The 14,195-nt window shown below is 42.7% G+C and overlaps 1 protein-coding gene across 1 annotated transcript in view; it reads left to right on the forward strand.

The window, feature by feature from the left end:
* The window catches only part of Erc2 (ELKS/RAB6-interacting/CAST family member 2), a gene marked incomplete in the record, with an annotated part of 884,729 nt that overhangs the window by 565,476 nt on the left and 305,058 nt on the right, over window positions 1-14,195 (forward strand).

Here is a 14,195-nt window from a genome sequence, read left to right on the forward strand (position 1 = left end):
ACGTTGTCTTGCCTCAAAAAAACAAAGAATGGTAGGTGAAAAGTCAGCCAGAATGTAGAGCCCTCTGTTCTTCTCAGTTTGACAAAGAGAAATGTGATGTATGTAAACAGCTTCTAAGTTAGTTCTTGGTACACATGTAGAATAAAATAATAGAACCTAGATAAGGCCAGACCTGGAAATACTCCAGCTATATCCTTGAAAGATAGACTGGTTCCTTTGACTCATATTCCACAGGCGAGCTTGGCACCCGGGACCCAGTACAGCCCATTGCTTTCCTTCCCAATGACTCTTAATAATAATCCAATGAAGAAGGTTGTGTTCTCCATAGCTACAGAACAGGAAACCAGGATTCACAGAAGCTAAGAACACTTGCCCAAGGGACACAGCTAGCAAAAGGGATGGCTGGCATCCCAGCCCTTGCCTTTTGCTGTCTGTGCTCTGTCCCCTCCAGGCTATCCTAGAGCTTTAAAAGCCCAGGGTGATTTGCTTGGTAACTTCCTTGCCCCTTTCACAACTTGGAATCAAATGCAATAAATATGAAAAACAGAAAAGAAAACAAAAACAAGAAAGAGAGTTGGAAGGAGAGAGGAAAAGATGTTAGAATAACTTGGAGGCTCTTAAACTGGTCCCCATTGTGATAGGCTTGTTGAAAAGCCTAAACAAGGCTGAGTTCTGGACCGTCTCAAACTTAGAATGTTTCTCCTGGGTCTTCTGGTTTGGCCTGGCTTTTTCCACATGAAATGGTTTGTTGGAGCACAATCTTAGGAGCAGCAGGACTCTGTGGTCTGTTTCTTGCTCTTCAGGGGTAAGAAGGAGCTTTGTGCTATTCTTGGGGTACACCCAGGTTCTCTGACTGGAATCACCCCTAGGAATGGAGTTGCCCGAGAATGATGGATCTGCCTTGGTGTCTAGCAGCTTCAAAACAGCACAGAAACAATACAGATATATGCCAAAGGGAGAAAACAACTTTTGATCTCGTTAGAACCAATTAAGCTTTCAGAGAGCATGAAAGAAAGTTGAGTGCTGGCCAGTGTTTGCTCTGGGTGGATTTTGTCAAAGAGCACAGTTAAAAATAATGAATGTTAAAGCAAGTCCCCGCCTGGCTTCCTACTTGGGGTAGGGGGAGTTAATATATTTGGTTTTATGTCCAAGATGCCAAGGATGCCTGCCTCCTTGCAGCAGGACATCACCCACAGAAGTACCCCTCCCCGTGTGCCCAGACATGTTAAGAGTGATCATTTTCTTTAACACTTTTTCAGAAGGGTCCCCCCTCAATCTCTTCCTTGTTGTCACAGCATGTTTAGTCTAATGTGTGCTTTCTGTTAGTGTGTGGACTAAAAAGGTAATCTAATTAAGAGAGAAGGTAAGAAGCCTGCCAGATTTTGGCAACCATGACAAACGTGGGCTCGGGTATTTCACCAGCACCTCCCACTTATACCTCGATAGCTGGGGAGACTTTTGAACTTGACAAGCAGCTTAGACAGAATGCAAAGTACGTTGTCTGACAGGACGACATTTCAGGTCTGTGAGCAGCTTTCAGAAATTCTGGTTGTCTTTATTCAGAGCGACTGGCTTGGTAAATGTTTAGAGGGTCCTAATTATGCTTTGAGCGATTAAAACATTGTGGGTTTATGCTGTTTTGCTCGGGAGAACAGCTTACTGCACATATCCAAAATGGGAGGAAAAAAAAAATCTCTGAAAGGGAGAAAAGAAAAGCAGGAGGTGGGTGTTTGGGGGAGTGGGGGCGCGCTCACTGCGTCTGCGCCGTGAAGCTTCGGCCTCTCCGTAGAGCATATGAATCCACTTACATGTAAATTGCTTGTCGATGTGAATTAAGGGGAGGCTCTGAAAGAGCTGCTTTGCCGTGTTTACTGTAGGATTTTTGACAGACTCTTTCCTCTTTCAAGTAAATTTGGCTTAAGTCCATAGTGAGTCCAGTTTTAAGTAAACTCCTCTTTGTTACATTAACAAGGTTACAGCATCACTGGGGCAGACTTCCAGCTGCAGGGACCAGGGCCTAAGTACTGGGCTGAGGGCATAATTAAAACCTTCGGGTGGGAGAGTTAAACTCTCAAGTCAAATTGGATAAAAGGCTAATTGTCCATAGCAACATAATACATGCTTTAAATATCTGTGAAATGAAGATGAATAGTAGGAGGTTTGGGAAAAGAATTCTGCTTTGTGAGTTGAGATCTGATTTCTGTTTTTTTTTTAGGTTAGGATGAAGGGCATTTCTAACCCAGCCCCCCCCCCCCCACCGCACTCGGTTTTGTGAGCACAGTGCCATCACCTCTAGTTCTGGTGACATTCCCTCTCTCTGTGCTGTTTTCAGCATGAGAAGGGGTTAGAGCAGATAAACAGGACTTCCAGCAGGGTCCAGGCATCTCTGGCTTAGGAGGTCCAAACAAGAGTGTTTAGCACTCTGCCCACGCTTGCTTATCTTCCTTCAGGGGACTGGGGTTGGACACAGGAAGGATGGGAAGGGAAGGGTGTACACAAATTTGGTCAACTCTGTGACACCATTCAGCCAAGCAAAATGATATGTTACCATGACACTAAGAAAACAAGATGGGCTGTAATGCTAATGGCTGCCCTTGCCCAGCAAAGGCATCAAGGAGGCCCATTTGGTGTTCATTAGGTGCAGCCTCTGCCAGGCTGGTGAGAAAGAGAGTTGGGAGACTCAGGCCATTCAGTCTGTCTGACCCAATGGCATGGACAACGGTGAAGAGAGCCTCAGCAGAGCACCCCTTCCAGACTTTGCAACGTTTGAAGCCCTGGAGGAATAAAGTACCCTAATGTAGGTTGGAGTTACTCCAGGGTATTAGATGGGATAGTGGGAGGGAGAAGGAGAGGAGAAAAAAAACTTATAAGAAATGATTTTACAGGCTGGGAGCCCTTAGGGGTTGGTATGGGACATTGCCCTAGAAGTCTCCAGGCCTCTCTGCAGGATAAGATGTGCCCAGGATGCACCTCCCAAAGAGCCTCAAATCTTTCCTCTTGAAATAAGAATAGCCCTTTAGAGAAGAAAATTGAAAACAAGAGGCGGAGCGTGCTCAGTGAGTAGGGCCCTGCTTGCAGAGTGCACTCTGTGTCTCAGTGGCTAGTACAACATGGCCCAGTTTTCATGACGCCAGGGCAGATAGGTCTGTGCAAGACCAAAGATGCAGTACTAGAACTGGGAAGATACAGGAACTGGGCAGAGAGAGTAGGAAATTTCCATGTCTGAAGACTTGCTGACACCAGGGACCTCAGCAAGAACGTTAGCCTGAGGTTTGGTCCAACATGCTAGGAGAATAGGATCCAGCTTGGCTGTTAGGCAGAGTGATGCTCAGAATGGCCTCTCCCTGTTTGTCCACATGCTGGTAAAAAAGCCACTCACCCCAGACTTGCATTCTAGATGTGGCTGTGTTGCAGAGTATGTTTGTCCTGCTGCATGGCCAGGAGATGTGCATTTGAACCAGTCATCCTTCTTGGTTTGTGAGTTGTCACTACAAGGTGGCGCACACCTTCTGCCTGATCTGAAGGCTTCTTGGCAGGGCTGCAGCTCCATCTTTGTCTACTGTGAGCAGCCTCACACTTCTGTGATAGGCAGCAGAGACAAATATTTTTGCTCAAAGTCCTTTAGATCACACGTTTGCCTCGCAGCAGCTTATTATCAGTAGTGTTTTAAGCACACTTAAGTATGTAGAGTTTATAAATTCATTTCTCCTGCCAGCACAGTAAATTTAAATTCCTTCTTACATGGACCAAAGACATGTAATATATAAACCGTGTTTTAGCTCAGAGCAGGAATGACATGAGAAGATAAAGCTGAGAACGTGGAGCTGAATAAGAACCAAATCTTAATTCCACTAATAGGACTTTTGCTATCTTTATATTCCTTTTTATTTAAATAGGAAATGTTCCCTGTTAGAAGCATTTTAGCTGTCCTTTGTTATGTGTGTATGTGTGTGTGTGTGTTTGTGCATACAAACACACACATGCCCATGCACACGAATGCAGGTTAGTGTCAGTGAAAGAAGACTTCTCCTCCTGTGGACTATTAATGGGCGATGCCAATATATGGGGAAAGAGTTGCATTCCAGAAATGAATCTACACGTGCTGATTCAGCAACCCATCCCAATTGGAATATCCTCACCTTTATACCCAAAGCTTCATCTTCCCAGGCAGGCCTTCCCCACCCATGTGCTTTCCCTCTGTGCCACATAACAGACCCAGCCATCCCCGCCATTGGCCTCTCTTCCAACTCAAATCACACCACGATATATGCGCACCCTAGCTCACCTGTTTCCTTATGAATAGTCTAGCTGGCCAGGTGTGATGGTGCGAGCTTGTAATTCCAGGACCCAGGATGTAGGGACAGGCAGATCATCTATGAATGCAAGGCCAGCCTGGTCTACACAGCAAATTACAAGCCATCTAGGGATACATAGTCAGACCCTGCCTCAAACAAAGCAAAGCAACAAAAACAGTATAGTTGTGGCATTAAAAGAAGAAGAGTTCTGTTAGGGATGGCGAAAACTTTTATAAATAGATAGTGGGGCTGATCACATAATATTGCAAATGAAATTAATGCCAATGATTAATTACACAGTCAAAATGGCTAAAGGAACACTTTTGTATTATAAATAGAAAAAACATCGATATGATGAAAAAACTAGGGAGAGGCGAGAGCAAGGGATGAGAGAAGAAACAGCAGGAAGAGGAAAGATCAGAGATTATTAGGCATTTAACTAGAAAGATCATCCTGAGTGGGGTATCCCAGGAGCAGAAAGACACACATGGTATATACTCACTTAAAAGTGGATATTAGATATATAATGTAGGATAAACATACTAAAATCTGTATACCTAAAGAAGCTAAACAAGAAGGAGGACTCTGGGTAAGATGATCAATTCTCATTCAGAAAGGCAAAAAGGATAGACTTCAGAAGAGGTAGAAAACAGAAAACAGGTCAGGAGCCTACCACAGAGGGCCTCTGAAAGACTCTACCCAGCAGTGTATCAAAATATATGCTGAGACTCATAGCCAAACTTTGGGCAGAGTGCAGGGAATCTTATGAAAGAAGGGGGAGATAGACCTAGATGGGACTGGAGCTCCACAAGGAGAGCAACAGAACCAAAACGTCGGGGACCAGGGGTCTTTTCTGAGACTGATACTCCAACCAAGGACCATTCATGGAGATAACCTAGAACCCTACACAGATGTAGCCCATGGCAGCTCAGTCTCCAAGTGGGTTCTCTAATAAGGGGAACAGGGGCTATCTCTGACATGAACTCAGTGGCTGGCTCTTTGATCACCTCCCCTGAAGGGGGAGCAGCCTTACCAGGACACAGAGGAAGACAATGCAGCTAGTCCTGATGAGACATGATAGACTAGGGTCAGATGAAAAGAAAGGAGTATCTCCCCTATCAGTGGACTGGGGAAGGCACATGGGAGGAGAAGAGAGAGGGAGGGTGGGATTGGGAAGGGCTGAGGGAGAGGGCTATAGCTGGTATACAATATTAATAAATTATAAATATTAAAAAAATTAAATTTTAAAAATTATAAACTATGTACCAGAAATTTATCATTTTAATCAAATTTAACATGTACATACAATGGTATTTGGTATATTCACAATAAAACATCTTCATTACCAAGTCCTCAAAAACTTCACTATTGTATCCCAAATTTCACACTGACTAAGCAGCCCCTCTGTTGCCGCTATTCTGCAGTGCCTGCACAAGCACACTCCCTGTGTCTCTGCATTCGTGTCTCAGGGGTGCTACCTGGATGCAGCTGTGTACTGGGTGGCCTTTTGCAGCTGATTTCTTTCTTTTGTCTATTGCACGCCAGGTCATTGCAATCCACGGCATACATCAACATTTCATTCATTTTCACTGCCAAATAATAACTTCCAGCATTGACATATTACCTCTTTTTTTTTGTACATTCACTAGTTAATGAACATTTGGGCCATCTCCATTATTTGGTGATTTTAAATATTTCTGTGCACATCCATGTGCAATTTTTTATGTGGATACAATGCTTTCGTTTCTCTTGGCTATCGGTAGTTTTTATTTTAGTACTTACCACCACTACATCCTATGTGTACACACATGCACATGTATGTGGATACATGCATTTCTATATGCACACATAGATATCTGTATGCATATGTATATGTCTGTATTATGTGTATTATTTTTCACTGTCCCCTGTTGAGCCTGAGTGGTCTGCAGCACCTAAGTTTTCTTGTATCATTCCCCATAGCACTAGTGTAGTAAGAACTAACTGAATGAATTCTCCCATGAAGAAGGAATGGGATTTAGTGAGATGTCCCACAGGATTCTGCAAGAGCTATATTGTGCTAATTGTCTTTTCTCAAATTTAAGCCATTCTTTGAGTGATACATGCTAGTTGGGGAGGGTGCCACCCTACAAAAAAGCTATCCCCTAAAATCACTGCGACTCCAGCAGACTCCACTCAACAGCCTGTCGTGCTGACATCTGAAGACACAAAGCCAAGGTCCACATCTGTCAATAGCAGATACAAGGAGAACCCGTGTGTCTGCACTGGACATTCACTGTAGCTGAAATAAAGGCAGAGATATAGCTGCATTTAAGAGTGCCAAGAATGTGACCTTCATCTGCCCGTCTGCCACAACCTTGGCAGACAGGCCGGAGAGGAATGAAGGATGGTCTAGAACAAAAGGTGATGGACAGAGATGTTGTCACTTATAGGCTGCACAGAAGAGACTCAGGACACCCTGCAATGTGAAGCCGAAGCAAATTCTAGAGCCCGGATGACGGCAGAACTCTCAGCCCAGACAGAGGGAGGTCATGTCCTCTACCAGGCCTTGCCTTCACATCCCTAACAAATCCTAGCAAGCACTGAGGTGGCTTTTGAGAAGTTCAGTTTGCTCTGTCCTTGACCTAGCGAACTAGGTGATTCTTCTGAAAATATTTTTATGAGTTTCACAGTCATTTACTGTGTTTGATTCTCTTTTCCTTTGGAGTTAATCTGCCATTATGCATTTGGAGAAAATAGTTCAGTTTTCTTAAGAAACATCCACAGGATGTGATATGTGTGGTTAAAATGATAAATCTTTCCCCCTAAAGAAATGTCATGGCATACAGGCAGACATAGTTATCACACTGTTTATTATTTGGCTTGGCTGCAGGCCTAGATTTGGGTTCTAATTTTAATATAGTAGAGTGTACTACTCTAAGAGGTTTACATGTAAATACTATATTTTTGGTGAGGCACATGTAAAGTTCAGATTACGTTGCCTGAGTTGTTTTCTCCATGTTTTAATCATTTGTTTCATTTGCGGATGAGGAGCGTCATCTTATGCATGGGTGCGTTACCATCTGAAGTACTTCGGCGATGGGATGGCTCACTGTCCAGAGTTTGATTTTACTGGGCTGGTTCTCATTTCTAAATTGCCTTTCATCCATGGACAGACAACCTCCTGCTGCGAACATGGAAATGGGGCAGTTGCCTTCCCCTTGCGTTATCTCCTTAGCCCATCTTCACATTGTAATGAAGATAAAATGTACTGAGGCAGACTCTCTATGGAACGCCAGCTCTTACAGATAGTGCAGCCTCACATACTCTGGGCCACACATTAGACAAGTACAGGGAGGCTCCATTGTCAGTAGAGCTTTGAGGATGAGCCGTCCCACCCTCCCTAGCCTCCTCAGCACAGTTTACAGTACGCCAGCCCATAGGAATGTGAATCCCACTTCAGAGCCCCCATGAATGTGTCTCTGAGTTGTTTAACGTGTTTCTCACAAACAGGACATGACATGTATGGTTTAAATGAAAGTAATGGCCTCACAGCTCAATGCCAGACCAGCTTTTGTCGAGAGCATCATGGCAATTGTAAGGTCTCTGTGCTTCCGTGGCCCACAGGCCAGGTCCTTAGGGGATCTGGGTTTGATGTGTTTCATAAGAAGGCTCTTAAATCAGGAGCCTCCAGAAGTCTGGTATGTCTGTACACTCTTCTAGCAGCTATATTATCCTGGTGGTAAAGAGGATTCTAGTCCGTGGATTCCTTAGCTAAGGAGGTTAGTGTCAGAACAAGCCAGTAAGCAAGCAGGCAAACAAACGAACAAAGTAACAACAGAAGAACTAAAGTATAAGAGTAGGAGTGTTTCACAACATAGCTAGGTTCTTTCTGGGGTTAGGCCTTGGGATCTGCTTTAAAATCGGGGGTAGAATATACCGGACACGAAATTTAGCATTTCAAGCATTTTAAAGTGTTCCGTTCAGGGGCATTAAGTTGCTGTAGTCTACATGTCTCTTGGGGTGTCTCTGCCGGCTGGTGGTGGAGCTTTAAGACGTGGGAGCCACGTAAGAGTCATTACTTTTTTGAGATTGTTTCTCACCAAATCAGTTGTTCTCAGCCTGGGGTGACTGTGGCCCCTAAAGGAACATGTGGCCACTGAGAATGTAATGTCGGGCTGTTACAACTGGGAAGAGGGGCAGAAAGGAGTGGGAGGAGGCAGTTGGTGTCGTGTGCTTAGTGATCAAGGATATTGCCTAGGATAAAGCCACCTAACAAATATCACGTGCTACAAATGTCAGTGTACCAGATGTGAGAGATCTTCACAAGGGTTAGTGGATATGCCAGTCATTTGTGGCCAGAACCTCTGGAAGAGATTCCAGACCATGTTCGCAGTGAGTCGTTTTGCAGTAATGTCTGTCCTGCCGTCAGTTTATTACTGAGTGTGAAGTGTAGGAGGCTCAGTAAAGAATAGGTGCAAGATGAGTTTCTAGTCATGCAGTGGCTCCAGCTGAAAATAAAAGGAAGAGTCAGAAGAACAGCTGTAGCTGTGCCTTCAGGAGTTCTGCTGTGAGGGTTTCATTCTTTTTTTTATTGGAATTGGTTTTTTGTTTTGTTTTGTTTTGTTTTTTTTCTCTGTAAAGATTGTAATGGGCAGAGCTGGAGCCTGGAAACATGCCCTTGTCACTCCCTCGGCTGTAACTAATGGTCAGGGAATGTTTAGTGGTTCAGGTTCTCTTTCTAGGCTGTTTTTCTCTCACTCTGTGAGAGAACTCTATTGTATGTAAGAATCTGTTTTCTGTCTGAATAAAATGACAAATGTAACTGTTAGCAAGTGACTTTCAGTTGTGATATATAGCATATCAGTCAGCTGTTTCTGGGAATTTTATATGTATATATAATTATGTAAATATGCTTACATTATTTATATTTTATTTATATAAACAAATATAAATATATTTCTATTTTGTATATTTGCTATTATAAAATATAATTAAATATATAAATAAAATCATACATGCCATGTATACATGCATATATATGAATAATATAAAGAAGTATTGCTTCAGTGCTAAGTGAACCACCATGAAGAAGCCATATCCTCTACAAAGGGGCATCTGGACCTATGGGCTTTCTACATTGAAACATCTCATGAGAACAGAGTACTGAAGCCAACACTAGGTCAGGTCTTCCTTTAAAAAATGCAGTTTGTTGTGGTCTGCTTCTAATATGGAAGTCAGTGTCAAATATAGATCTTTCAAAGTTAGGTGGGGAGGAAAAGAGACAAATACATTCAGGTAAAGCACTACTTTTAGACCTACAAGGAGAAGAGATGAGAAACAAGTGTCTAAACCAAATCGTTCAATCTAACTACTGATGTGCACCATATAATAAGAGTGTGACCCCATCTGAACATGTTTCTAGCGGTCCCCGAGTTTTCAGGTTATGCATACAACCCACAGAAATTATGTTGTCTCCTTGGAATTCATTGTATGTCTTTTTTTTTCTAGTGTTTTTCCTCTAGCTGGTATCCATGTTTAAATAAAAACTATGACTAAATGCTTGATTATAAGAGTTGTAGAAGGTGCCATTCTCTATGGAGAAGTTCATGGAAGCAAAGTTGGATCATAAAGAACAAAGCTGGACTTGGGGATGCCTCAGCAGGAGCAGCTCCAGGCAGAACCACCTGCTGCTGTCTTCTTGCCACATGTGTCCCACTTCACTGCCAGCCTCCATCACTACTTTAGAAATAAACTCATTATTGGTTTTTTTCCCCTCAGAATTTGAAGCTGGGCTTCTTCCTAATGCCAGAGCTTTTCCAAGAATGTGCCTCAAGCCCAGACTGTCTCTGAATTTCAAACAAAGTCTGGTGGGGTCTGGATTTTGAGCCTGAGCTTCTGTCTGGCTGTCCATTGTGTTGATGTGATCCAGTCTTTCTCTGTCTGTCAGCTGTGGAAGGTCGATACATATCATAGGGGAAGACAGGCTAGAAGCTGAGACAATGGCTGCTGGCCACCAAAGACATAGCAGAGTACACCTCAGTCGGTCTTCAGTCATCCTGTTATCCTTCCCTCACTCCTCCCCTTCTGCTTTCCTACCCCCCCTTCTCCATTTCTTTTCTTAAAAAGAAACTGCTAAAAGCAGGGAGTGGGAAGAAAGTTCTAGAACTCAGATGACAAAGGGGTTTTATTCTGAGCACCACCTGGGATTGGTGGCTGGTGAACATGTGGAACTTAAAGCTCCGTAGGAAAGAACTGTGGGATTCACAGTTGACAAAATCTAGATTCTCTTGGGAGATGGGCCTCAATGTAACTGTGGAGATAATCTTGGTTATCTTAGAGGGCATCCTGCCCACTGTTGGTGCACCCATCCCCTTGGCAGGAGGTTCTTGGCTGTGTAAAAGTAGAAAAGTGATCCGAGCACAATTATGGCATGTATTCCTTACACTCTGTTCTGGATTATGGATGTGATAGGACCAGCAGCTTCAAGCTCCTTGTTTTGAGTTCTCAACCATGATATTCTGCACCCTTGAACTACAAACCAAAATAACCTTCTTTCCCCCTGAAGTTGCTCTTGTTTTGGCTGTTTTAATGTAGGAACAGGAAAAGAAACTAAGACAAACTCTAGGATCAGTTAGTGACATTTGCCATGGTTAAATAGAAGCTCCGATCCCATATATGCTGTTTTGCCAAAAATGGTTTGGTTTGGGGCCCAGAGATTAACAATGTAACTCTGTCATGGTGGCCCCAGCTGTCCCTTGAGACAGGTGACCTCAGTAAAAGAGGATAAGTTTCTGAGTTAAGTTACCTGGGAAAACTGCTGGCCCATTTATGCCTTTATCATCCTCATTTATAATACAAAAGTGATTACTTTCCTATTGGCAGAATAAAATGAATTGATGCAAGTAGTTTAAAATAGCCCTGTTATATAATAAAACCTTGTGCCAATGTTGACGTGAATTCACTAGTGGCTCCTTAATGATTTATCATCCACTACAAACCTCAGCATATGACCTGATGACAGGTTTTGTAGATAAAAGAGTATCTCAAGATGAGATCATTCTGGCTTGAGATAGACCCCAAAGAATCTCACAAACAGATGCCCTTAAGTGTTAGAGTAAGAGGAGACACATAGAGACAGAGGTTGAGATTCACAGGAAGATGCCAGAGGTTGGAATGATGTGTCTACAAATCACAGGATGTCAAGGATTTCCAGGTGTCAGTGGAAACTAGAGACGATCTGTGAGTTGGTCGCTCTTTCATAGCTTATAGAAGGATTAAAGCCTTGACTTTGAACTGCAGAGCTATAAGACTTGAAGTTGCCACATAGGGAATTTTGTGGTAGTTCAGGGAAACCAAGTTGGAAATAAGTATCTGTATGGTGAGGACCAAGTCCCAGGAACTTCATCATTTCAGCAATTCCAGAAGTCACCCAGAACTCCAGAATCTCCAGTGGACAGAAATACTGGTACCCACAGTAGTAGTGAGAAGCATATTTGGGAGACTCTTTTGTCTTCCATTTTATCAGCCTCTTGAGTTCTTAAGTCTAAAATATAGAAAAAGAAGTGGAGGAACAGGCAGTTGATGAGCTAGAAAGACATTGGTTGAAAATAGAATGGACAAGGTATTTCTGGTATAGATCATACTGATGACACTGGAATTTGGGAGAAAGAGGAATTTGAATTCCATAAAAAGAAAACAAGGTCATAGAGAGAATTTTAAACACATCAACATGTAAGTGTGGACACTGATCAGAAAGTAGTGGCACTCCTGAAGGAACATAGTCTGAGAGGAATAACAGGCCCTGAGGTACAGGATCTTTCAGCTTAGAGCAAACTGAAATTTTTATGCGCTAGCCATTTTTGAAACTGGGTTTTTAGATTCAGCAAGTTCTGTGTGTTCAGATCCATCCATTCTCTATATATTTATGTGGAAGCGTGGATCACATGATCAAAGGACTGACTGGAGTCAGAGGGCCGCTTGGGGATAGAATCTTAGATCTGCCAATGCTGGTGGTTTCTGACAAGTCACTTCCTCTCTCAACATTGTTTCTAGCCACGTGGAAAATGGGAGTGACAGTACCCGCAAAACAGAGCGTGCTTTGAGAACAGCCAGACGCAGGCTTGCCTGGTGCACAGTCTAGGAGGCAGTATTCCTTAACTTTCTGTATATACACAGTTCTTCTCGAAGTGTCTAAGATATACATATGTCCTGCCAGGGGCACCTCAAGGGATAAAAAAACAAGTTTAAAGAAATGGACTCAGGAAAGATATGCATTGCAGTAAAGAGAGGAGGGCTCCTCAAGAGAACAGGATATTGACCAAGATAAACTGCTGTTTCTCTATCGCTATTTTTCTAAACTGAAGATTAAGCAAAATCTTCATTGGGGTGACTCAAGTTTGGTGGGGATCTTGAAAAATAATAAGAGTTTCTGTAACAGGTGAATTAGACATTAATTTCTCAGGAGACACTGTGATGACTGGCATCAAACTAAATGTGGGGGAGGGGTAAAAATGGTAAGCTGTCCTAGGAGCAGGGAGATACCGGTTGTTCAGAACAGAAGAGTGCATGTGGAGGAGATGGGCTGGGCTGGCAGTGCAAAGGCAGACCAGCAAGGTGGAGTGTCACAGTAAGGAACTTGGGAACAGAGAGAGTTCTGGGTATCACTGAAGGCAACAGAGAGCAGAAGTATGTTAGGAACCCAGGCTTAGGTCAGGAGTCTTGGCCAATGATTCCAGCAGAATCTTGGAGAAAAAGTGATTGTGAAAGAAAGACAGAGGAACTCAGAGAAGAGCAGGGTTCAGAAAATGCACATCAAGTGTTGAGTTAAAGCTAAATTAATAAAACAGTATGAATACAGATTGCTTTTAGGGGAAAAGCAGAAGTGACTGACAGCTATTTTATTATTGATCTATTCACTTTACATTCCAATTGTAGTCCTCTTCCTCCTCTCCTCCCAGTCCTACTCCCCCTCCCTCTTTCCCTTATTCTCCTCCCCTGCCCCACAGAAAAGAGGAGCCCCCACCTACCCAATCCCAGCACATCAAGTCTCTCAGGACTGAGTGCATCTTCTTCCACAGTGGCCTGGCAAGGCAGCCCTGACAAGGAGAAGTGATTGAAAAGCAAGCAATGGAGTCCTTTTGACAGATAGTATTAACTGCGACTGAATATGTCATGCAGAGGAGTTCCAAGTATGTTTCAAATATTTCACTTCTGCTATTTTTGGTTATATTCTTATTTTCCTAAGTGAGTATATTCTTTTACTAGTTATAAAAACAAAGGATTACTATTATTGTAACATCAATCATTTAGTAGTGTCTGAACTCTGCTAAATCACCTCCATCACTGTGTGTAGATGGTCACTGTGTGTAGATAATTAATATTTTAGTCACTTAAATGTTCCCTCCCTTCTTCCTTCTCTCTGTTGAAAGAAGTGAAATGCTTCTTGCTCCTGCCTCATCACCTGGATGCACTAGCAGCACGGTATGAGCTTGATACTGTAGAAGAGCACAGATTGTTCTATTATTTCTAATAGCTGTGGAACTATTCCTTTTTTATGCATGACATCATGATTTACCTAATTAGTCCTTGTGAGTAAAGGCTGGGTTTGTCTTTGTATTTTGTTGATAGCCATCATATATTTTCAAGCCTTTGCATTTGAAACAATCCATTTCTAAACACTTGCCAACAGTGACTTTTGGTGGTTTTTAAGATTTTTTCTTTTAATTGAAAACTCCCTTCCCAACAGAAATGAGGGGGAAATCCTATTTATCTGTCTCCTGGTTGGTTGACCTATTTATAGCAAATGGGGAAGTCCTTCTTTTCCCTTCATGAATTGCCTCTCACTTCCCCTTATTGTTTCTTTCTTTCTTTCTTTCTTTCTTTCTTTCTTTCTTTCTTTCTTTCTTTCTTTCTTTCTTT

This window comes from Psammomys obesus, unplaced genomic scaffold (assembly GCF_907164565.1).
Source record: "Psammomys obesus unplaced genomic scaffold, mPsaObe1.curated_primary_1811, whole genome shotgun sequence".
NCBI lineage: Eukaryota > Metazoa > Chordata > Mammalia > Rodentia > Muridae > Psammomys > Psammomys obesus.